This window comes from Capsicum annuum, chromosome 11 (assembly GCF_002878395.1).
Source record: "Capsicum annuum cultivar UCD-10X-F1 chromosome 11, UCD10Xv1.1, whole genome shotgun sequence".
Lineage (NCBI taxonomy): Eukaryota > Viridiplantae > Streptophyta > Magnoliopsida > Solanales > Solanaceae > Capsicum > Capsicum annuum.
Genome location: NC_061121.1, coordinates 25,437,064 through 25,462,229, shown reverse-complemented (window position 1 = coordinate 25,462,229; position 25,166 = coordinate 25,437,064). Strand labels below are relative to the sequence as shown.

The window sequence follows — 25,166 nt, the reverse complement described above, 5'->3', positions numbered from 1 at the left end:
ATCACCTCCGGTGAGGAAAATTGAATGAAATCGTGGCTGCATTGTAGCGGAGAGAGTATAGACGACAGAGGACAGTTGGCGGCGGGGTGCCGCTGGTGGTGTTGGTGGCAGGACAGGCAGCGTTGAAAACAAAAATCCCGCCGGTACTCACATCCAGCGAGGCTCTCGACGGGATAGGAGGATGGAGGAGGCGGAGCAGCAGCTGGTTTTGCTTTCTTCTCCGGCGGCGATGGGGGTTTTGTTGGTGACGGCGGCGGCAGATCTAGGCGGTGACGGAGGAGCGGTGTGGTGCCATCGCTGGCGTCGGCGTTGGTGGGTCACCAGAGATGGCTTTCGCTGGTGGGGGGTATTCATGGCTGGTTTGGTGTGGCATCTCCGGTGGTGGTGCGGCAGCAGCTGGCGAAGCCACGGCAGCTTCTCGCGGGACGGGATGGATGGTTGTTGCCGATGGAGCAGCGACGGGAAGGGAAGGAGGCAGTCTAGCCGGCGTTAATGGCGCTTAGACGGAGAAGGGAGGTAGAGAGAGAGAGAGAGGAACTGTGCAGCTTTTTTTGTGAAAAATGAATAGGGTTAGGGTTTTTGTTTTTGGTATAAATGGAAAGAGTGGGTGCTTGGATCTCAGCCGTTGGATTATTTTTTATCAATGGTTGAGATAAAACATGATATAAAGGGTTAAAATTGGAGTTTAATTTATGGGCAAATTGAAGTAAATTTGAGTACAAGATGGGCTAAAAATTAAATAAAATTAAATAAAATTAAATAAAATTAAATTAATTTTAGGCTGCTATCTTAATAAATGCAATAATAAGATGTAGCTATTAAGAATAAATTATGCATGTAAAATTAGTGTCATGTAAAAAGTATTATATAAAATTGTCGGTAATAAATTTAAAAAAATTATTATTATTTATAATAATAATAATGAAACTAGCCAATGTATTTGTAAATTGTGAGTGTGCGTATTTTATGAAAGAAATAATTAATAGATATTAATAAAATTATGTAGAAAATATCGTATTTGAATTAATAAATGGTAAAAAAATGATAGTTAAAAAGTAAAATAATTTGTGCATTTTCTAAATCATGAATGTGACTTGTTGAAAATTATTTGATAGCAAAATAATGCGTGAAAAATATTAGTATTAAAAGTTAAATAATCTTGATGAAATAGCAACCTAGGAGAGCATCGGGTGGTAAAAATTAGGTGTCAACAGCTGCTCCTTCGTTGCTTGAGAATGATAAAAGAATTGTCAAGCAACGAAGATTGACGTAGTAGCCAATTTTGTCCGACCGAGGAGAGATCGTTAGGATTAAAGCGACAGGAGGAGTTAAAAAATGGTGTGGCCAAGACTTTGTCTTAAGTCGCCTACATATCTCTGATTTATGAGAATCAGGCCGTTTGTAGTTCTAGATTTAGGAACGAACAATATTCCTAAAGAATGTTAATGATAGGGGATAGGGAAGTTAACAATGATAACGTGGGTTGGTGAGACGGTAGTGAGTAGGATTTGAAATAATGATGTGAGGAGAGACATGAGAATGAAATTTTGGTGAGTTTCAAATTGGGTTTATGTGGTGGATGGATAAAATAGGGTGGCATTTTGAAAACAGAAACGAAAATTATTTCTGTTTGTTACCCGTTCTCCGAATGCTGCGTACTTTACAATATATTAGGTAATAAAGGTTAGAGTATGCAAACGATAAGCAATTAATAAACATAAAGTGAATGTGGAAATAAAGAAAGCATATCTGTCGTATCGTGCGATCAGCAATTTGGGCTTCTCGATGCACTATGAAATCGTGGAATCAACTGTTTGGCTACTCGTGATGGAGTAATATGTATCTTTTAGTCTTGCCATTTTTTAGCTCAACTGAATAAAATAGTTAGCATGGCTATATCTGTATGCATAGAATATTGAGCAATACAGTATAAACAATCATAACAATAATGATAAGAGGAGATAAGAAAGTGTATCTGTCATGAGAGCAATGCTTTATTCATATAAATTAGAAAAGGTTGTGCACACCATGTCCAGTAAAGCAGTAGCATTTAATAACATCAAGGTAATTGTGCTTAGCACGTTCAGTATTAGAAAACAGTATTCGTCTTTGAGTAAACCGATCGACTTCAAGAGGACAATGCTTAGCCTCTGACAATTTCTCGAGAGAGGGTAGTGCTTAATGTTTTACGGAGAAATTTTGACTTTTAAAAAGTCGCCACTCAATTTTGATAAGGAATTAAGAAACCTTTAGAGAGTTACTTCAAACGATTCAAAACAGAAAAATCATTTTAAGTTAGAGATTCTAGATAAGCGGTTCCTATTAACATTTTAGGAAGGTGTTAGGCACCTAAAACGTCTGCTAACTTGCGGCTATCCTGACTGTTTGAAAGTCATCTTTTGATTAAGTTCAGAAAAAAATTGATTTGTTGAAAAGTGATTGATTTTTAGAAAAAAAAAGATTTGTGTAAAAAAATAGTTTTAGACTACCTAATAGGGATTTTAACTAAATCTACACAAATAAAATAAGCAAGTAAACACATAAATGGGGAAAGGGAGGAGAAAATAAACGATTTAGGCCATTGGGCCCAAACCAACAAAACCTGTCCTAATCTAATTGGGCCTTTTGACCCGTTTCACCTGTCCTAATCTAGTTTTTGAGCCTTTGGCTCAAGTCTCGATCCACCTGTATTAAATTTACAACTTTGGCTTCGAGGCCCAAATGAATGAATAAATAAATAACTAAATAAATAAAGACAACAATGAATATATATATGAATAAAATGACAATGAATAAAGAAAGGAAAATGAGACTCTTGGGGTCTCTTTGTTGCTTCGAATATGGGGCTTTAACCTATTTTTTCTTCTCTTTCGACTCCTTGCTTTTGATGTGTCATGAGATCGATGTTGGGACTTCTTCTAGGAGTTGACTCAATGAGATGAGCCTCAATGGCCCATTATGAAATGCAAAGGGAAAGAATCCATTTGGACTCCCAAGCGAGCTCATCAAAAGAAAAAAGAAAGGAAGGAATTAATATGTGTCGAAGAAAGGATGAGTAGATTGGTAGATACACATTTGGTAAGAATAAGTAATGTAATTTGAGTAAACACATAAATTAAGGCATACAAGGTCAATAAAAAACAAACATGAGAGGACCCCAAGCTAAACACCACAAAATCTCATCCTAAGAATTCAATAAAAAGATCAATCATAATTGTCAAAGAAAATAGGCTTAATGCATAACTACTAAAACTAGTTTCGTCATGATTAAAAGGAACAAATAATGATTATACCAATACAAAAGGAAAAAGGAAAGTCAACGTTTAGGATCTTAAAAGCAAAATTCTAGGCCAATCAACATGAGAAAAGCGGTATTCGGATCCTAAATCAAAGTCATACCAATTGCAAATTTATTAAGTAGAAAAATCAAAATAGTGGATATGAATCAAATACAGTCACGATTAGGCCTTCAAAATTAACAAACATAGCATACTCAAAATCTCAGGTTGTAAGCAAATGGTTGGAAGTAGTTAGCCAATCTTAGCATATGAATAAATTTTGGCCAAAGCAAACTGAATACGGACCTGAACAAAGACAATTCAAGGATACTCATGCTTGTAGACAAATTGCACGTATTGCAGCAAATAAAAATGACAACAAATAAAAATGACAACGTAATGAACTTCTAATCATACTTTACACATGGAAAAGAACATACTTAAAAAGAACATACTTGAAAACATTATCAAAAGGATGCATGTCATCGATTCTAAGCAATCTTAGTTCACTTTATGATCCGAAATTACACTAATGCCTAGCCTAAATCAGTCTCAACCGACCATATTCCATAAGGGATATTTAGGTTGGACAGATTTGACAAAATCTGTATCAAAGACTAGATATCGCCAAAAACACCTTTACGAACAAATAAAAATTTCAACTGTTTCAAGAATTTTCAGAATCTTTTTCTTTAAAAGAAAATCTCATTACAATAATCTAACAGTGAATTTATCATTCAAACACACAATAGACCACCTAACGATGACCTAGAGAAAAAAAATCTAACTATAGACTAGGAGGCAGGACATTATCTGGAAGCCAAAAATCCATACTCAAGCACTTCAATCGAACTTTGATATGCCAGAATCATAATCATCATTTTAGGGACCTAAGGCCTTTACAGCAGACACACAACAAACAATATACTTAATCGAAAAATACTAAGACTATTATAACGCAACAAAATGAGAAAATAAAATCGATGACTAACCTATTCTTGGGCAGCAAAACAGGACTCGGGCTTCCGTCGAAATTGCAACCACCGAAAAACAACATCGTCGTCAACCTCGGAAACTCCAATCAGCCGCTGATCTTCCTTGAAACAAAATTTCTTTCTAAAAGAACTTTTGGCTCAAAAGATATTTTAAATCTTTCCCGACTCCGAAAGCTTCGAGCAGGCCTCAACCTTCCTCTTGGAAGAAGAAAAATTTATACTAAAAAAAATATCTTGATTTTTTGCTCGAAATGGCCCTTTTTCTTTACCTTCCGAAACTTTTTTATTTAGCCCAAGAAGGGCTATTTGTAGCTAACAAAGAGGGAACAAATTTTTAGCTTCCACCGGTGTGGGATTTCTCTCTTTACGGGTAGTTTTTGAAAAATTTCAAGGGATTTTGAATTTTTGAAATGGAGATAAGATTGTGAGCTGGTGGATTTGTACGAAATCGTACAAATTTGAAACGGTTTAGGGGCTGAGATGTTGGATCGTTTTGGAAGGGTTTCGAATTCTTCTTTCTCCTATTATCGCGTGAGACGCGTGATGAAGAGAAAACAGATGGGATTGGAGATGAGTTGGTTCGAAAATGGGTTAGAAATGGTCGGGTTTGGTTGTTACGAGTTGTTTGTTATCGTGATTTGGGGATGACATCAGGTTGTCGATGATGAGGTCGTTGCTTTCTGTTGTCGTATTGTGGAGTTGGAAGGGATAAGGAGAATCATCTTGGGCTGGGCCAGATTTCATTTTGGGCCTAGGGTGGTGCTGATTAAGTTGGATATTAAATGGGGCTGAGGTTGGATGGTTGTTGGACTGGGCTTGGGTATAGAGTGGGCTGCTAATTAATAATAGGTTTAAAATTGGGGTTATTTTGGGTAGATTAGGGATTTGGATAGGTCAGACTATTTTGGCTATTTATTAAATAGCCAGAAAGGAAAAATTTAGACAATTACATTTAAAATCTAGCCTAATTAAAACTCATTTGACCAATTGCATTGCAATTATGGCCGAATGGATTTCATTTAAGGTAAAAATTTAATGAATTGACTAAATTAAATCAAAATTCGATATGAATTAACACTGTGTTTAATCCTGAGCTTCTTGATTCGATAAAGTTGAATAAATATTTCTCCAAATAGATTATTTTTCAGAATAAATTATATTTAAATCAAGATTTCAACCATTTGAATTTATTTTCAAAATAATCCTTGATTAAAATCTGATATTCCATAAAATAGTTATTTAAGTAACAAAATTACATAATTTCGTATAATTGAATACGATAATATATAATCATCACTTAAAATGACAAAATCCCAGATGAATATTTTATTTTTGTTTGAAAAGTTTCTATTCAGGCGAAATAAATGTTTTGATTTTATTAAAAAACGAAGAAGCTCAAAATTAAACTTGGCTGTGGAGGGCAAAAATTAGGTGTCAACACTTAACCCAACTAACTTTCAAGGACAATGCTTAGCCTTAGTCAGCTTCTCGAAAGAGGGCGGTGTTTAACCCACTTAACTTTCCAAGGACAATGCTTAGCCTTAGAGAGTTTGATAGAGTCGTGCTTAACTCCATCGAATTTATAAAACAATGCTTAGCTTCGGACTATTTCTCGAGAGAGGTTAGTTCTTAACCTAACTAACTTTCAAGAACAATGCTTAGCCTCAGTCATTTTCTCGAAAGAGGGTAGTGCTTAACCCACTTAACCTTCCAAGGATAATGCTTAGCCTTAGAGATTTTTTGATAAAGTAGTGCTTAAATCCATTGAGTTTTTGAAATAATACTTAGTTCGGATGATTTTTTGATAGAGGGTAGAGCTTAACCCACTTAACTTTATAGGAAAATGCTTAGCCTTAGTCAGTTCCTCGAAAGAGGGTAGTGCTTAGCCCACTTAACTTTCCAAGGACAGTGCTTAGCCTTAGAAAGTTTTTGATAGAGTCGTGCTTAACTCCATCGAATTTTTGAAACAATGCTTAGCTTCGGACGATTTCTTGAGAGAAGATAGTGCTTAATCCAACTAACTTTCAAGGACAATGCTTAACCTTAGTCAGTTTCTTAGAAGAGGGTAGTGCTTAAACCATTTAACTTTCCAAGGACAATGCTTAGCCTTAGAGAGTTCATGAGAGAGTCGTGCTTAAATCCATCAAATTTCCAAAACAATGCTTGGTTCGGATGAATTTTCAAGAGAGGGTAGTGCTTAACCCATCTAACTTTCAAGGACAATGCTTAGCCTTAGTCAGTTTCTCAAAAGAGGGTAGTGCTTAACCCACTCAGAATACAGAAAGAAAATAATTAACCTTATATCTTCTGATGGTGTATAGCGTAACCAAGATTTGTACTCATCACTTTATTCCTGCACTCAAAGAAAAATTGTTAGTTTTTTTAAAAAAGGGAAGGATTGATTCGTGTCTCCACCAGCTCTTTTATTCAAGTTCTGAGTCCATTGTCTTTGTATCGCTTTCTTAAAATGCAATCGTTGATGAAATTTTGAGGATTCCTCAAAAATTTCTGCCCCAGTTTCATGGCCTCAATCTTGCTAGCCTTTAATTTGTTAAAATGTTTCCTGATAGAATTTTTGAGACCCTTTCAAAAATTCTGCCCCAATTATATGTCTCGTCTATCTTAAACTTGTAGAATCATAGAATTTTTGAAATCCTTTCAAAAATTCTGCCGTAGTTACATGCTTCAGGAGAATATAAAATTTTCATTATGATAAGACCGAACTCCATAGGAGCACCTACGTATCCCTCTTAAATGGAAATCAGGTCAAACATAGTTCAAATTACATAGGAGAAATTCATATTGTTCCAAGCATATGTAAAGATTATAGTAACTTAAGTGTTTGCGAGCCTGGAATGAGGAAATGACGTGATATCTCTTTCTTAATGTCACATAGATGCCAATGCTTAATCAACATCAAGATATGGCCCTGTCACATTTATCACCTTGGTATCGATCAGTGCTTGAATTTTGTCCTTTAAAGCACGATATTCTTCTATGGTATGGCTTGTCATCCCCGAATGATAAGCGCAAACTTTGGAATGATCAATCCATTTCACATATGTATTCATTATAATTGCAGAAATTGGAGTAATATAGCCATTAACCCTTAATCTCTCATAAAGATGGTTTATAGGCTCCGCCAAAGGAGTGTAGTGTCTTGACTGGGTTTTTTGAAGCCTGGCTCGAGGTTTGATGAATTGATTGGGTTGTAGATTTATCGGTGGATTTTGATAAGCTAATTATTATTGGAATATATTTGGAGGAATTTGGAAGTACAAAGGTTGTGCAAGGGAGTTAGTAGGATTATAAGATAGTATGGGGTAATTGTATGTCATCGTGGGAAATGGATATGAAGGTTCTTGATATCTGGGTGTTTGGTATTGAAGCGAAGGAAGTTGTGTTTGGTTTTTGGGATTTCGCGTAGTCAAGACAGCATTTACTTCCTTCATGTTATTGTGCTCTTCAACCTGTAAAGTCTTAATCGTTTCCAGTGCCTCCAAATTTATTATCATACCGTTTTTAATGCCTTCTTCAATTCACTCGCCCAATTTGATGATGTCAATAAGCTTTTGATCCTCTATAAAAATTATCGTTTCATAAATTGTGGCTCTTGGGCACGTATGAAAAATTCTTTTGTTTGACCCAACTCTAAAGGATGACACACCTTAAAAGCTTCGCGCATCCATCTTATTCTATATTGTCAAAATGATTCTGTAGGTTTCTTCTTTAACTTCTAAATGTAGAATCAATCAGGCGCATTCTCGACATTAAACTCAAATCTTTCTATAAAAGCAGAGGCCATATCGGTCCATTTTGACCATTTTGTTGCATCTTGTATGACATACCATGACAAAGCATCTCCAGTGAGACTCCTCATGAATAATTTCATAAGAATCTGCTCGTTTTTACCAACTCCAACTAGCTTGTCACAGTATAGTTTCAAATGGACTTTTGGATCTCTAGTCCCATTGTACAATTAAAATTTGGGAGGTTTGTACCTTTTCGACAGTTCAACATCAAGGTATATGCGCAAGTCCTCGTAACTTAGACCGTTCAACCCCTTATTACCTTCAAGTTGTTCCAACCTTTCAACCAGAGATTGCAAAAGAGCGGCGTTTGCTGGAGGTTTGGATTTATATTGGTGGTGGGTGAATGGAGTCGTTTTATCATAACTCGGATCTAAAGTATGGCTACTTAGATCATGAAAATGAGGCATATTTGAGGTCAAAGTTGGTGGTATATTGTGGACATATGCTGTTGTTTACGGATTTAGTGGAACTGGGCATGTGTTGTATTATGGTGGGCTAGAATGTGGATATTGGTTATTTTTAGAAAGAATATATATGTAACTTGTATTATTTGAAGGTAGTGAAATAGGAAGTGATGGTAAAGGATGACTTATGAATGTGGCATGCGATTTAGCAGTAGTGTTACCCTCAACTTGTGGTTCGAGAGGAGCATTCAAAGAAAGGGGTAAATTAGACAAGTTACGGGCTTGTGACAATTCCCATTGTAGTTGAAGGATTCTTTGTTCCATTTGTAAGATCATCTCACTATGCTCATTTCTAGTTTCGTTATTATCACCTATTTCTTTGTCTTAATGACTGAGCCTTAAGAGAAGGAAATCGAGCCCTTTTTTTTTCAATTGATGTGATGGGCAAGAGAATGAATGAATCAATCCTTGGGGTATGGAGAAAAATAAATAATGAAAAAATAAAAAGAGTCAAGTTAGTAAGGTATAGGCGAGGGTAAGGCGAGGATAAGGAGGCGTAGTGTTTTGCCTTGAGCGATGAGAAAGAGGACTGAAACTTTTCGAATATTGAGCATATTTGTAACATTGCAGATTTTCAATTGATTCAATGTTCAAACACTAGACAACCTTTAAATAATAAGTAGTAAACTAAACAAAATAAGTATTAGCGTACTCAATGCGAAAAGAGATAGTATGTCAATATGAGTCATTTTGTCAAGGAGGACTTTAGGATGAATGGGTGGGCTAGAACTTAAGCTTGAAAATTGGTTGATATCACAAGATGGAAGATAGATTCTAACAAAGACTTTGATACTAAATTCATACTTGAAGCTGATTGAGTGAACGAGTGAATAATGATAAGATATTGCAAAGATGTACATATAATGTTAAAGAAATTGTTTTGAATAAATGGGAGAATTGAAGATTGAAAAAGTTTTGAACATTGTGAAGTATTTAGTTTGAAATGTTTGAAAGATTGTGAAAAGTCATTTGAATAAAAAAAAACTTCTAAGTTGCACCCTTATGACATTATGGAAAGGTGAAAGATATGGTGACTATGATTTGGTAGAAGAATTGTTGGAATGATAACGATCGTTTCACATTTTCAAATATTAGGATATTTTGTAAAAGAAAGGGAAAAGGAAGACCTCATCCTTACAAAGGATTGCCTACGTATCTTGTTGGAATAAGAATCAGGTTAGACGTAGTTCAAAATTTTGAGAGTTGTAGAAGTCGAATAGAAAGTGGGGATGAATTAAAGGCTTTTGAATAGGCCCTAAGAGTGTATTGTAGAGTCCTAACATGATAAGAATTTGAAGAGTAAAGAGTTCTAAAGTAAGGCACACTAAAAGTAAGGAGTGACTAAGGCAAGACCGGAAACAAAAAGTTAGGCAAGGTGTCAATACATACATAGAAATGCAACACACGTCAAATAATTATGAGTTCTTTTGAGGTCGTGAACCTCTTTGGACTTTGAATGAGACTAACATTCAACGCGTCAAGGATGTCAAGGTATCCTACGTTGAATGGGATGTATATTCCTTAATAAAAGAAATATGTAGCCAAGACCTAAAGGATAAGAGTGAGTTTATGACATGGGTCCCTCTAGTAGACAACTCGAGAGTGGGAAAGGTTGTGATTGTCGACGTACCACTGATCGAACGATCCACAAGGCATTTCCCGAAGGGTGTTTTAGGAAGGAATGTCCGTGTAACCATGCAACCATTCGTAAAAGAAAAATAAAAGAGGTTCCAAATAGAGGAAAGTATGAGTGGAATACTAGTTATATAAAGTAGTAACACGTAGCACATAGCGAAACATAACATGCTAAACAGTATACATATAGATGAACATGATAACACAAACAAAAAAGGGGGAAAAGGGACAGACATGGAGACACTAAAAACACACATAAAAAGGAAAATGGGGAAAGGACTAATAAATCATAATGTAAGTAAATGATAAAAGAAGAACATATAGAAAATAAATTAGGATGTCAAATATTATCAAAACAAATAAAGAGAATCCCACGTAAAGCACAAATTCGTAATGGTTAGAACCTAAGGTCCCCAGCGGAGTTGCCATTCTGTCGCACCTCATTTTCCTCGCATAAAGAGGAATTCAACGTGAACACTCTTTTTGGGAATGTTTTGAAGGTAGATTGTATTGTTTTGAAGGTAGATTGTGAAGAGTCGCCACCTAATGAATTAAGGTGCGTTAGGGCACTGGTCTAGGCTGCTATGAACCTATTTATGTTGTTTTTTCTTAGTTCACCAGAGTTCAAGTAAGGGTTCAAATTACCTCGAAAGAAAGGTGTTAGGCACCTTTCAAGGTCCACAAAGATGGTTTCCGGCCGAATTCATATTTTATGTGAGGATTCTATGTGATCAAATAAGTTCTCTTATTTTATTATTAATTTAATGTTTAACTAAGTGATAAAACAATTAATGAAAAAATATATTATTTTATTATTTCTAATTGTTAATTATCAAAGTGATAAAAACATATAATAAGATAAGCAAGGAGAAAAAAAAGTAATTTACAACAAAAGAGACTGCTTCTATAATAAACTACCTTTGAAATCAAGGGCACACACCCTCAACATATCTTCTAAAGTATGGATGGTCCTCTCAGCCTGACCATCTATCTGCAGATGAAAAATGAAACTCAAATGAACTTGGGTACCAAGACCCTTCTAGAAAGTTTTCCAAAACTACAGAGTGAATTGAGTACCCCTATCCGAGATGATGGAGAGGAAACTCCATGCAACCTAACTAACTCCCAAATATACAATCTAGCATAATCCTCAGCTGTATAAGATGTATGCACTGGCAGAAAATGCACGGACTTAGTCAACCTATCTACAACAACCCAAATAGAATCATGACGATGAAGCAAAAGAGGTAGACCAGTCACAGATTCCATATTCACTTCTTCCCACTTCCAAGTGGGTATACCAAACGCTTGCAACTTACCGCCAGGTCTTTGGTGCTCTACCTTAACCTGTTGGCAAGTTGCACACTTTGCCACAAACCCTGCTATATCTTTCTTCATGCCACTCCGCCAATAGATTTCTCGTAAGTCGCAGTATATCTTGGTAGCACCAGGATGAAAGGAATACCGCGAACCATGTGCCTCAGCCATAACTCTTTGCCTCAATTCACCAACACATGGAACACACAATCTATTCTGACATCTAAACATACCATTTTCCCCTTGGGAGAAAACCTCTACCTTTTGGTCTTTAACTGACTCCTTCAGTCTGACCAAACTAGCATCTAAGTCTTGCTTCTCCTTTACTTCTGAAACTAAAGAGGATTCAGAACTACTCTGCACCAAAATATTCCCTACAGTGGAATCAATCAACCTAATACCCAATCTAGCCAGGCGATGTACATCACGAGCTAACTTTTTCTTATCTTTATCCACATAAACCACACTATCCATAGACATCCTAATAAGGGCATCTGCCACTACATTGGCCTTTTCTGGATGATATAGCACACTCATATCATAATTATTTAGCAACTCTAACTACCTCCTCTGTCTAAGATTCAACTCTCTCTGAGTAAACATATACTGCAGGCTTTTGTGATTAGTGAACACATCAACATGAACACCATACAGATAGTGTCTCCATATTTTCAAAGCAAAGACCACAACAGCTAATTCAAGATCATGGGTTAGGTAATCCTTTTTATGTGGCTTCAACTGTCTAGAGGCATAGGCTATAACCTTACCTCTCTACATCAACACAGAACCTAAGATAACCCTAAAGGCATCACAATACACTACAAAACCACTTATACCATCAAGTAAAGTCAACACAGGGGCTGAGGTAAGTTGAGTTTTCAACTCCTGAAAACTCTTCTCACGGGAATCTGACCAAAGAAACTTAACTTTCTTTTGGGTCAACCAGGTCATGAGGGATGCAATAGAAAAGAAACCTTCAACAAAATGGAGGTAGTATCCAGCTAGACCCAAGAAACTTCTAATGTCAGATAGAGAAATAGGTTTAGGCCAATTTCTTACAGCTTCTTTCTTTTGGGGATCGACCCTAATGCCTTCGGCTGAAATAATATGACTCAGAAAGGCTACTGATCTTAGCTAACATTTACACTTTTTGAATTTGTCGAACAACTGGTGATCTCTAAGAGTCTGCAGGACAATTCTAAGATGATCTGCATGGTCATTCTCAGTACGGGAGTAAACAAGGATATCATCTATGAACACTATGACAAGCATATCAAGATACTACTTGAACACTCGATTCATGAGGTCCATGAAATTCACTGGAGCATTGGTTAGCCTAAAAGACATGACTGGAAACTCAATAACGGGTTTGGAAGGCTATCTTTGCAATATCACACTCCCTTACTTTAAGTTGATGATAGTTGAATCTAAGGTCTATCTTGGAGAAATAACTTGCACCTTGCAACTGATCAAACAGGTCATTAATTCTTGGAAGAGGGTACTTATTCTTAACTGTGACTTTGTTAAGTTGACGATAGTCAATGCATATACGCAAAGAATCATTTTTCTTTCATACGAATAAGACGGGTGTGCCCAAAGGAGAGACACAGAGCCTTATAAAACCTTTATCTAAAAGATATTTGAGTTGATTTTTCAACTCCTTAAGCTCTACAGGTGCCATACGGTAGGGAGGAATAGAAATAGGTTGAGTGTCGAGAAGAAGGTCAATCCCAAATTCTATCTCTCTATCGGGAGGTACCCCTGGGAGATCTTTCAGAAAAACATCAGGAAACTCATTAATAATGTTGACTGACTGAATAGTTGGAGCCTCGGACTTAGTGTCTTTAACTCTAACTAGGTGATAGATGCAACCTTTAGATAATAGTTTTTTGGCTTTGAGATAGGAGATAAAATGACTCTTAGGAGATACTGAACTCCTGGACCACTTAAAAACTGGTTCATTAGGAAACTGAAACTTGACCACATAGGTACGACAGTCTATAGATGCATAACAAGAATGAAGTCAATCCATACCCAGAATAAGGTCAAAATACACCGTGTTTAACTCTATCAAATCAATAAGTATGACTCTATGAAGAACAGTAATAGGATAATTTTTATATACTTGCTTAGCAACAACTAACTACCCTACTGGAGTAGAAACTAGGAAAGGCTCAGGAATTTTTTCAGGATTCATTTCAAAATTCATAGCTACAAGTGGGGTCACATAAGAGAAACTTGACCCGAGGTCCAACAACACATAAATAACAAAGTAAAAAATGCGGAGCATACCAGTAACAATATCAGGAGAGTCCTCCTACTTCTGGTGGGATGGTAAAGCATAGAATCTATTATGGTGCTGGCCACTAAAAGTACTAGATGAAGCGCCTTGAGGAGGGGCTGGACGGGCTAAAGGAGCTGGGGCACTAGTAGCCTAAGTCTGAGGTCGCACATCTCTGTTCCCCTACCTAGTATGCGGGCACTATCTAAGTCAATGGCCCATCTTGCCACAACCCAAACAACCCCTTTGTTTGGCCAAACACTCGCTGGGATGGGTCTTACCACACTTAGTAACAGAAGGATAATTAGGCCTGTTACTCACATTATTTTGGGACCTGGACATAGAGGGCTTGTTCCTTTGCTCCTGCCTTCTTTGGGGTGCGGGAGCACTAGCTGATAAAGGCTCTAGCATAGATGAAAGACTCTAAAACTGTGGACGGTTCCCTCCATGGGACCTAGTATGACCATACTCATGCTGCTCGAATCTAGCCCTCTTATTTCCTCTTACTCTATATCTCTCCTTTATCTTATCTGCCTCTATCTTCTGTGCATGTATCATCAGTCAGGAAAAATTCATATCCCTGTTGAGCATAGTAGTCCTACACTCTTTCAGCACCATACCAGACACACCTGTCATGACCTTGCTCATACTAGTTCAGGTGTCAGCAATCAAATCAGAAGAATACTCGGCTAACTAGTTGAACTTAAGGCAATACTCCTTAACAGTAATAGAGCCTTGCCTTAGGTTCATAAAATCCTCAATCTTCGCTTCCGTCATCTCAAGCGGGAAGAACTTGTCCAAGAACGCATCCTAGAACACCTGCCAAGTCATAGGGGAAGCATTTTCCCCTTTATTTTTCCTTCATTCAATAACCTAGTCATAAGCTATGTCTTTCAACCTGTAAGATGCTAACTCCACACTCTTCTCCTCAAAAACATGCATCACTTGGGTGATCTTCATCACCGTCTCAAGATATAACTACGGGTCCTCACCAGCCTTAGACCCATAGAATTCTGGCGGATTCATCCACATGAAATCACGAATTCTAATAGCAGCTAAGTCACCTCCCTGCTGATGTGGAACCGCGGCCTAGTTATTGGCCTGAGCATTCACTATGACTTCTTTGGCTAATGCCTAAAAGGCCACCCAAAACTCAGTATGAGACATAGTCTCATTCAAGGGATCAACAGACTGAGGTTGCTCATTATTGTTTCTGCGGGCATTTGCTCTTGGGGGAGGCATTTTCTGAAATATTAGCGCATGAATTATTAGATGAGAGAGACAACTGTAGGCACGATAGAATCTAAAAGAAAAAACAAATTTTTCCTAAAACATCTTGTAGCCTCTTGCTCATAGATGTGGCATGCTATACACCGATGATCAAAACTCTACTTAACGTGTCTTGGCAGACTCCCTAGGACTCCTTGAACCTTAGGTTCTGATACCAAGTTTGTAATACCCCAAAATATCATCTCGAGATGTTAGACGGTGCTTCAGGCTACGAGTTGCCCTAAGCTAACCTTTTGAGCCTGCTAACACTTTTGAAGCTTACTTCAAAATAAATAGGCCAAGCAATAATCACATATTTTGTCAAATCTGGATTTACATAGCTGAAAACATAATCTGAATGTCGAAATACTAAAAATCTAAACATGCTAATACTCTAGTCTGACAAAGCCTCTACTACTCAAACTGGGGAGCCATTGGGATAGATCCCCAACTGACTCGAACTGATCTGAAAGTAATAACAATTGAAAATCTAAGAAAATAGGTCCTCGAACCATGAGGATTCACCAACTGTGGGATGTAGGCAAAGGCACTCGGGAATCACGGTCACTGCTGAGACTGAGTACTTGAACCTACATTATGAGACAATGTAGCACACAGACGTATATGTGCATCAGCACTTTGAGGATGTACATAGTATATGGGGGTGTATGTATTTAAGTAAACAATAATATCAATCTCAATAGAAATCATGCATACATCTATAAATGACTCACATAGCTTGAGTAAAACTAAAAACTGAATATCATAAATCATTTATAATGAGGCATAAAGCATAAAATCTCGGGAGTCATTATATCAATACTAAAATCTGTATTCTCCATCTTAATCCCAAAACTTGTAAGCAAGAAGAATCTTGAGACATTAGCTTTTAAAACAAGTACTTTTATCTTATAAAGAATAAAGGACTTCTTTAAAACTTAGAGCTTATAGAACTTTAGGACTTAAGAAAATTTTATCTTAATAAAGTAGAGGACTACCTTGGGAGTTTGTTCTAACCGACATAAACCATGTGAGCCACATGGAGTCCAACATCTTTCCCACGTTGGGGAGATTTGTTCTACCCTTTCCATAGGAATAGAACCTTAACTTTGGTGATCACTTATCTTGACCCACTTGGGGTAAATAAAAAACCTTCGAAGTCACGTAGTTCAGGGTATGAAACCTTGTAACCATACCCAACTCGGTGTTAAATACTACTCCCATACTCAACTCAGAACTTTTAGGAAATCCACCTTAAAATAACTTAAGGGTCTATAATGAAGACCGAAATATATTCCTCTTTGCTTTAAATCATAATCAAATATAGATTCCTATCTTAGCTTAAATCCAAGGGGTCAAATCTTTAACTAAAATCTAAAAATAGCTTAGTTGTGGGGTACGCATAACCCAAACAGTCTCGAACAATAAATCTTAAAATAAGGATCTATTGACCAAAACAATAAATCTCAAGTCAACATCTCAAAATTCATGCTTAAGAATGCAATTACTCATAAGGTATCTTGAAATCTATAAGACTCATCAATAAGCATAGAAACATATGCAAAATCATGTTATTTGACTTTCAAATCATGAAAAGTACCAAAACCTTGCAACTAATGATAATGGGTGAAAAACCCTAACTCAATTTCATGTAAAATCTCATAAATTGCAGAAAACTTGTAATTTAAAATAGGCCTTTGGGCACAAGGGTGAAAGGATTACCCTTGTTCAAACTCCACATACCTTAGATTGTGAAATTGGATGAACAAGCTTGCTTGAGACTCTTTTTGGAACTCTTGAGAGAGGGTTCTTAAAGCCTTTGACTTGGGGACCTTGAATCTGAACTCAATTTGTAAAATCTATGGTAAGTTCTTAAATTTCTTGGAGGAAGATTTCAATTTGATCTAGAGGGTTAATCTTGAGAGAAAACCCTAGTTTTTGATACCTATGAAGAATGTGAAGCTATGTGCTTTATTTAGGATATATCTGAATGTAAAAGGGGTGGAAAAAAACCAAAAAATACTTTTAAAAATGACTTAAAATAGCTGAATATAATAGGCGATTGTGGGTACGATGGTCCGTTGGCCCTGACCGTCGTTCCTAGGCCAGAATTGGACTTTCTTTCTTGCCTGCGACGGCTGGATCGATGGTACGTTACTAGACTGATGGTCCGTAAGCCTTACCATCGTGCCTAACCAGAATGAGGTCTTACTGTCTCCTCTACGACGTCTTGGGCGATGGTTCGTCTCTAGCTCGACGGTCCATCGGCCGTCTCCGTCACACCTGGGCAATTTTGACTGCTTTCTGTAAAACGTCCATATATTTTTCTTCCGATGTCGGATTTTGATGAAATGGGTATCGTTGGAAAGCTAATTCAATTTTTCACAAGATAAATAGTCAAACTTAGAAAAATTCTATATGGTTTAAGTACTAATCACTTTGGAAGACATCTCTTAGTCTTTTAAGAGCAAAATTAGGCTTCACTTGATAGGTTTTAATGGCTTAGACTATGAGAGAACTTTGTGGGGTCTCACACCTCCCCTCTTCCCCTACCCAACAACTGTCCCCAGCCTCATTCCCCTCGGACATGACCCTACCCTATCATCGATGTCCAAACCCACTACTCAAGAAAAGAAACCAACAAAGATAGAAACAAAACTAAGCTACGATAGAAACAAAAACTAAACTAAGTTAGAAACAAAACTAACAGCAGGAAATATAGAGCACACTAATGGCCTAACATCAAGGACAACAAAATAAATAATAAAATACAGAGCAAGTCATCAATATATGACAGCAGACAATCCCAATAAATTAAATGCAAGTCAAGATACAGGAGATTTTATGAGAAATAATACGAAGAAAGAAATCGCAAAGGTTAGAATTCACTAGGTTACGCTTGTAGACAGAGTCCTCTTTTCTTGTGTGGTATGTTGGATTCTGGCAAACTGATGCAGAAACTGGTCGCTGGGATTTTATTGCCGAAGCTTCACCAGAGTGTCGCCAGAATCAGATCTGGTACTGTTGGAATCAGATCTGGACAAAACTGTCAGAACCTTCAGATGGACCCACTAGAATCAGTCATCTATGAACGGTGCTGCACGCTGCCTATATCGCCGGAGTCGAGCCAACGGTGGCCTTAACCCTCCGGTGAAAGCAATGGATGGTTCGAAAGACAGAGAGAGAAAGAGAAAGGGAGAGAGAAGAGGGTAGAGAAAATTAGAGAGAGAGAACACGGGAGTGAGAGTTTCCTTATCTTTTTCCAGCGCTCCTACGTCTTCGCCAGCATCAGCCAGTCAAGGGTCAGTGACCATTCACTGAAAACGACAGTCAATTACACAAACCTAACAAATTGGGGAGGTTCTTGTCCATTAAGCATGATGTCTAAGTGAAAAATAATTGTTAAATTCTAAAAAGAAAATAATGTTGTAAAGTAACAAACATCAAAGCATGTAAATGTGCTGGAAAGTGATATCCATTTATTATACAAATGGTAATTAACCAAATTACAAGTTTAAATAAGGTGTTAAGAATTGATGGATTCACATGCTGAAAATAGTTAAAAAGATTTGAGATTATAATTTCCATCGCTAGAAATTACTACCAAAATTTACAAAATATTACTGAAAAAATGCTGAAAATTGACATTCAATTGCTTGAAACTGATTTTTTTATAGTGCTGAAAGTTATTAAGACATGCTAAAACTTTATTTAAATTGCAAAACAATTTTGTATAGCCAAAAGTAACAACAAACATGCTGAAAAATGGATTTTAACATGCTGGGAGTCAATAAAACATGCGAAAAACAAATACAAGTGTTAAAAATTAATTTTGATATGTTAAAAAGAAAAATTATTTAGAGTGCTAAAAATGTTATTTTGATGTCCAAAATTAAAATTTAGTTGTTGGGAATGTTATTTAAACTGATGTGAATGTCATTTATAAAATGCCCAAAAATTTGTTAAACCCACCACAAATAATTAAACATGTTATAAATTAAGTTGACATATTCAAACTTAATATTCAAACTTAATTTAAAAAGGCGAAAGTTGATTAAACTCCTAAAAGCAGGATTTCTAGGTAATTGAAATAAGTAATTCGTTGAACCTTCGTTAAGGTTTGACTAAAATGATCACATAGAACGTAGACCTAAATTACTTTTGTCTACGCTATTCGTAGAGCACATAAATCCCCGCCCCCAATCAGTATCATAATTTCACTAGTGTCATAGAGTTTATACAATAATTATTACAAACTAAATAAATTAATTTAAAAGACGGGCTAAGTGGGATAGTCCTCAAACCAATCCCTTGGCAACTCTTCAGGTTCCCGAAATCACTTTCTTTCTCATCCAACCTACTAAGCATAAGACAACAATCAAAACCAACAAAAAAATACAAATGTAACTTTGGTAGCCATAACCAACTATTGGCACTGTCGAGATCCTTAGGATCTAAAGGATCCCAGGTAGGCTCATGTTAATGGAGTTATGAGATGCACAAAGATTATTTCGTATTCACATATAACCACGCTACAACAATGAAAAAATACTCACTTACGAATGAGGAAGAAAACATATCACGTCAACAAACGCAAATATTTGAACACAATAATTCATAAAGATACATGGAACAAAAAAAAAAGCTTATGATGTCGAGCATTTTAAGTAATCAAAAGAACATCTATAAAATAATATAAAGAAGCTAATGCATGGTTACAGAAAACTAACCGGTCAACAACACAATAACAAAAGAAATTGAATTTTTCAAAGTAGATGACTAATTATAACGACAAGCAAGAACCAACTGTCTTTCAAAGTAGCAACAAGTAAAAATTGTATACTCAGATGTAGTGTAATAGAATATAGAAGTCAGTGAGTTTTCATATAGGGATAGGAGAGGATGATAAGAGGTGTCCAATAGGAATCAAGAGGTTGTGCTTATATAATGTGGAAAACTTAAACCAGCCCAAGCATAAAAGGAAAAAAATATTTTTTTATCAATCAATTAGGGAAAATAAAATCAATCATTTAGGGGAAAATAAAAAATCAGTCAACTAAGGAAAAAATGAAAATGGAAAATCCTATTCTAGAATCAATCAATAATTAGAGCAGAATATTTTATCCAAAATAAGCATGTAAAAGATATTAGGTTATGCAAAAAATGGCTAACACTTGCCATATGATAAAAGGGCAATTGCCTATAAAGTAACCTTTAATTACGACAATCTAATTATGCACCAAATCTGATTCAAAACAAATTACACATAAAAAATTTGTCCCGAAATCAATACACAATCAAGCATTTTTACCATAAATACTAAATGTCAAGTCTGTCACAACTATAAGTGAATGAAGATTTAGACTTATTAGTCACATTTTACCAAAAAACAGACGAGAACACTAATCAGCCATCTATTCACTATTGAATACAAAATTAGGTGCCACTAACTTCATACATGTGAGACTCTAAAAATGTCAATAAACCAAAATCACAAAGAATCAACATCAAAATCTAAAACATCAACCAATTTTTAGTCAATTTCAGATCAAAACAATAAGATTAAAACACATGCTAATATAAGCAAAACTAAATAAACAGAACCTGTGATGATATCTGAAAATCAAACATTGTTGGAGAGGTTACCATTCAATACCGGTCATTACCTTCGGTGAGGAAAATTGAATGAAATCATGGCTGCATGGTGGCGGAGAAAGGAGAGACGACAGGGGACAGTTGGCGGTGAGGCACCGTTAGTGGCGTTGATGGTGGGATAAGAGGTGCTAAAAACAAAAAGCCCATCGGTACTCACATCCAGTAAGGCTCATCAATGGGAAAGGAGGTTGGAGACGGCGAAGCAGCAGCTGGTTTTGCTTTCTTCTCTGACGGCGATAGGGGTTTTGTTGGTGATGGCGCCGGCAGATCTAGGCGGTGATGGAGGAGCAGTGTGGCACCATAGCTGGCATCGGCATTGGTGGGTCATCGAAAATGACAGTAGCTGGCAAAGCCATATTGACTTCTTTTGGGATGGGATGGATGGCTTTTGTTGGTGGAGCAGCGACGAAAAGGAAAAGAGGCAGTCTGGCCAGCGTTAATGGCGCTTAGAGAGAAAAGGGAGGTAGAGAGAGAAAGATATAGGAACTGTGCGGATCTTTTTGTGAAAAATAAATAGGGTTAGGGTTTTTGTTTTTGGTAAAAATAAAAAGAGTAGGTGCTTGGATCTCAGCTGTTGGATTATTTTTTATCAACGATTGAGATAAAATATGAATAAAAGGTTAAAATTGGAATTTAATTTATGACCAAAGAAGGGGTGCACATTAAGTAGGGCGCATGATTAGCGACGCTAGCTAATGTATGCCGACATCGTAAATGGCCCAAAAATGACAGACGAAGGCAAAATCACGACTACTACAATACCTAAAGGACCATTGAATGTCAAATTACAACAATCTACAACTACGAAGCGGGATACTACGGTAAAAGGCAATAAACAAATTCCAGCTCAGCTAGCTGAGAGTAAAGGGACTAGTAGTAGCTCAGCTCCACAGGCGAGATCAGTCACACCGGCATTGGGAGTTTTTCAGCCGGTATCCACAATCCAACTAGCTAAATGGGTAATGGGACCCAGCAATAGCTCAAATGGTGTGACGAAAGCTCCATCCCCAAACCACCAAAATACCTACACCACTAAAACTCCATCAGAGAGGGAACATGATTGAGAAGTCTCAGCACAGGCGATAAGGAAACTAACTTTCTCGGAGAGCTCAAAACCAGCTGACGCACAACGGAACAAGCTTCCGATGATGGGTAAGCAACTTTAATACTTTTCACCTGTAATGAAAGACGGGTTAAAGTGGTTAAACTGAATATAGGTGAAGAGGAGAAACAAAACCAAAAATGGGATTGTACATTAATTGGGTATGTTGTAGGGAAGAACCCATCGTTCAAACAGATGTTACACTTTGTGTACACATTCTGGAAATTTATGGTAACACCTAGAGTTTTCTTGCACGATAATGGTTAATTTATCTTTCGATTTGAAAATATAGATGATAGAGCAAAAGTTCTCAATAATGGACCATACACGTATGATTATACAATATTTGTCCTGAAACCATGGGTACCAAACTTTCAAAGAAGCAAAGAATCACTGAAACAGGTGTCACTGTGGGTTATCTTTCCTAACCTACTAATTCAGTATTAGGCAACTAAGAACTTAAGAAGAATAGCTAGCTACTTAGGAAAACCAGTTTGTACTGATGGTCTCACTACTGGGGAGGGCAGAATTTCCTATGCTTGAATGCTAATCAAAAAAGATGTAACACAACCATTACCTGAGTATATGCCGATTGAAAAGCCTAATGGTAATACTAGAATCCAAGACTTGAAGTATGATTGGTGGCCAGAATACTATCAGGATTGGGATTTTAGGCCATCAGACATATAAATGTCCTTTGAAGAAACCAGCAAAACAACACCCTAAACCTTCTAAAGCACCAGTACAGACAAAGGATTTGGGACATACACATTGACTACCAAAGAATGCTTCTATTGCTCTAAGTCAAAAAGACCATAATATAACTACCACTACTGAAGCCTCCCAAGTGAATGAGAGTAGCATAATTAAAGGGAAAGAGCCACTGCAGAAAGTACAAACTTTACACTCAGAAGAAGAGTGTAGAAGGAACAAAAGGTTAGAAGAAGGAGTCATACATAAAACAGATAGACTCAGTTTGGTAGGAGTTCCTGAGGGTCCTGAACAGCCCTCTAAATCTCCACCATGATCTTTTGCTCATAAAATATTAGAGGGCTGAATCAACCCTTTAAACAGAAAGAGTAAAAACTCTTTCTGAGTCACAAAAAAATTGATTTATTAGGTTGCTTGGAAACAAATAAAAAGGAGAGTAAAAAAAAGACTATAACAAAGTTTTTGGGCAAGGAATGGACATGCACATCTGATTACAGTGTTGAACAGAATAGCATATTTTAGATATACTGAAAGACTAATCAGGTTTAGGTTACAATTGAGTTGGATACATCATAATTGGTGCATTGTTATATGGAGGATAAAGGATCTAGTTTTGTAAGTTTCATGACTTTTATATACGGCTACAACACCACTATAGGCAAGAAAGATCTGTGGGAGCAGCTGAAGGGAATTCATAACCATCTAAATGACCCCTGGGTCATACTAGGTGATTTTAATATAGGTCTCTCTGTTACTAACAGAATTAATGGATCTCGCATCCAACAATTTGATATTCAGGACTTCTAGGAGTGTATTGAGCAATTGGGATTGGGCATGCTACCCAAATGAGGGTGTGACTATACTTGGTCCAATAAGAGAGAGGCAGCTGACAGAATATATAGAAAAATTGATTGGATACTAGGTAATGAAACATGGTTTATGAAGTATAGGGCTCTAGAGGCTATATTCAGACAACCAGGATGTTCAGACCATTCACCTATCACTGTCAACACAGAGGTCCTAGTGTAGATTACTAAAAGACCCTTTAGGTTACTAAATATTTTATTACATCAAAATGATTTTCAAAACTTGGTGAAGGAAACTTGGGGTCAAACTATCCAGGGATATACAATGTACTCTATGTGGCAGAAACTGAGGAAGATTGGAGCTAAAGCTAAATCTCAAAACCAATAAATGTCCTCTCTGGAGCAAACACTGCAATAACTAAAATGAAATTTCAACAAGTACAAGGAGCATTGAGTGATAATCTGTTTGACCCTGTATAGATTCAGCAGGAGAAATCAATCATTGCTAACCTCCAAAAATGAGATTGAATCAATGAGCAAGTATTGAGACAGAAGTCCAGAGCCACTTGGATAACACATGGGGATTCCAACTTAAAGTTTTTCCATGCACATTTGAAGAACAGACAAGCAAGGAACAGGATTGGCTTTATCTGTACTGAGCAAGGTACCAGAATCACAAAACTAGACCAAATTCAGCAGGAATTCATACACTTTTTTCAAAATCTTTTGGGATCAACAGCAAGTGAACTACCTTGAATCAATCTTGACATAGCAAGAGATGGTCCTTTCCTGAATATGACACAACAAAAACAACTGATGTAAAAAGTGACAAAACAGAAGATTATTCAGACAGTCCAATACCTTCCTTGTGAAAAAGCACCAGGTATTAATGGCTTTCCTATTGGGTTCTTTAAAGGAAATTGGGCAGTAATGGGACAAGAGGTTACTACAATAGTGTTGCAATTTTTTGCAAATGGAAAACTATTTTAAAGTATCAATTGCGGAACTATCACACTAGTCCCTAAGGTAGCCAGTCCTAACTATGTGAAGGAATATAGGCCAATAGCATGTTGTACCACCTTATAAAGATCATTGCTAAAATCTTACCTGCTAAATTGAAGCCTATGGTAGATGTTCTGGTGGGACATTCATAGTCTGCTTTTATTGAGGGGAGAAACATTTTAGATAATGTAATAGTGGCTTATGAACTAATTAAGAGATATGGTCAAAAGCATATCTCTCTAAGATGTTTCATGTAAATAGACATCAGGAAAGCCTATGACTCAGTTGAGTGGGGGTTCTTACAGATAATACTTGTGGAGTATGGCTTCCCTATAAAAAAGATTGCATGGATAATGACATGTGTTACTATTGTTAGTTATTCTATACTTGTGAATGGGAGCTTAACTAAGAAATTTGATGCAAAAAAAGGTCTCAGACAGGGGGACCTATGTCCCCATATATTTTTATGCTGGTGATGGAGTACCTAAATAGATCCTTGAAATAGTCGAGGCATAACCCTAATGTCAATTACCATCCAAGGTATGCCAAACTACAACTGACTCACATTTGTCTTGCGGATAATTTGTTGCTATGTTGCAGAGCAGACCAAATGTCCATCCAGTTAATTTTATAGGCTTTTGATCATTTCTCTTCTGTCTCCGGGCTGAAAGCTAACTTAAAGAAAAGCTCATTTTATGTTGTAGGGGTATCTAATGAATTTAAGCAGCAGGTTTTGAAGAAAATACAATTTACACAGGGGGAAATGCCCTTTAAGTATTTAGGAGTTTCACTCTCCTCTAGGAAACTAACTATTCACCAATGCATGCCCTTTGTGGAGA

The 25,166-nt window shown here is 36.8% G+C and overlaps 1 long non-coding RNA gene across 1 annotated transcript in view; it reads right to left on the bottom strand.

Annotated features, from left to right (window-relative positions):
* LOC124888441 overlaps window positions 1–21,307 on the bottom strand; it is a 29,102-nt gene extending 7,795 nt beyond the window's left edge. The window contains exon 1 of the long non-coding RNA XR_007046562.1: window positions 20,656–21,307. This is a non-coding gene — a long non-coding RNA (uncharacterized LOC124888441). The remainder of the gene's footprint in view (window positions 1–20,655) is intronic.
* Between the last annotated feature and the right edge of the window lie 3,859 nt (window positions 21,308–25,166).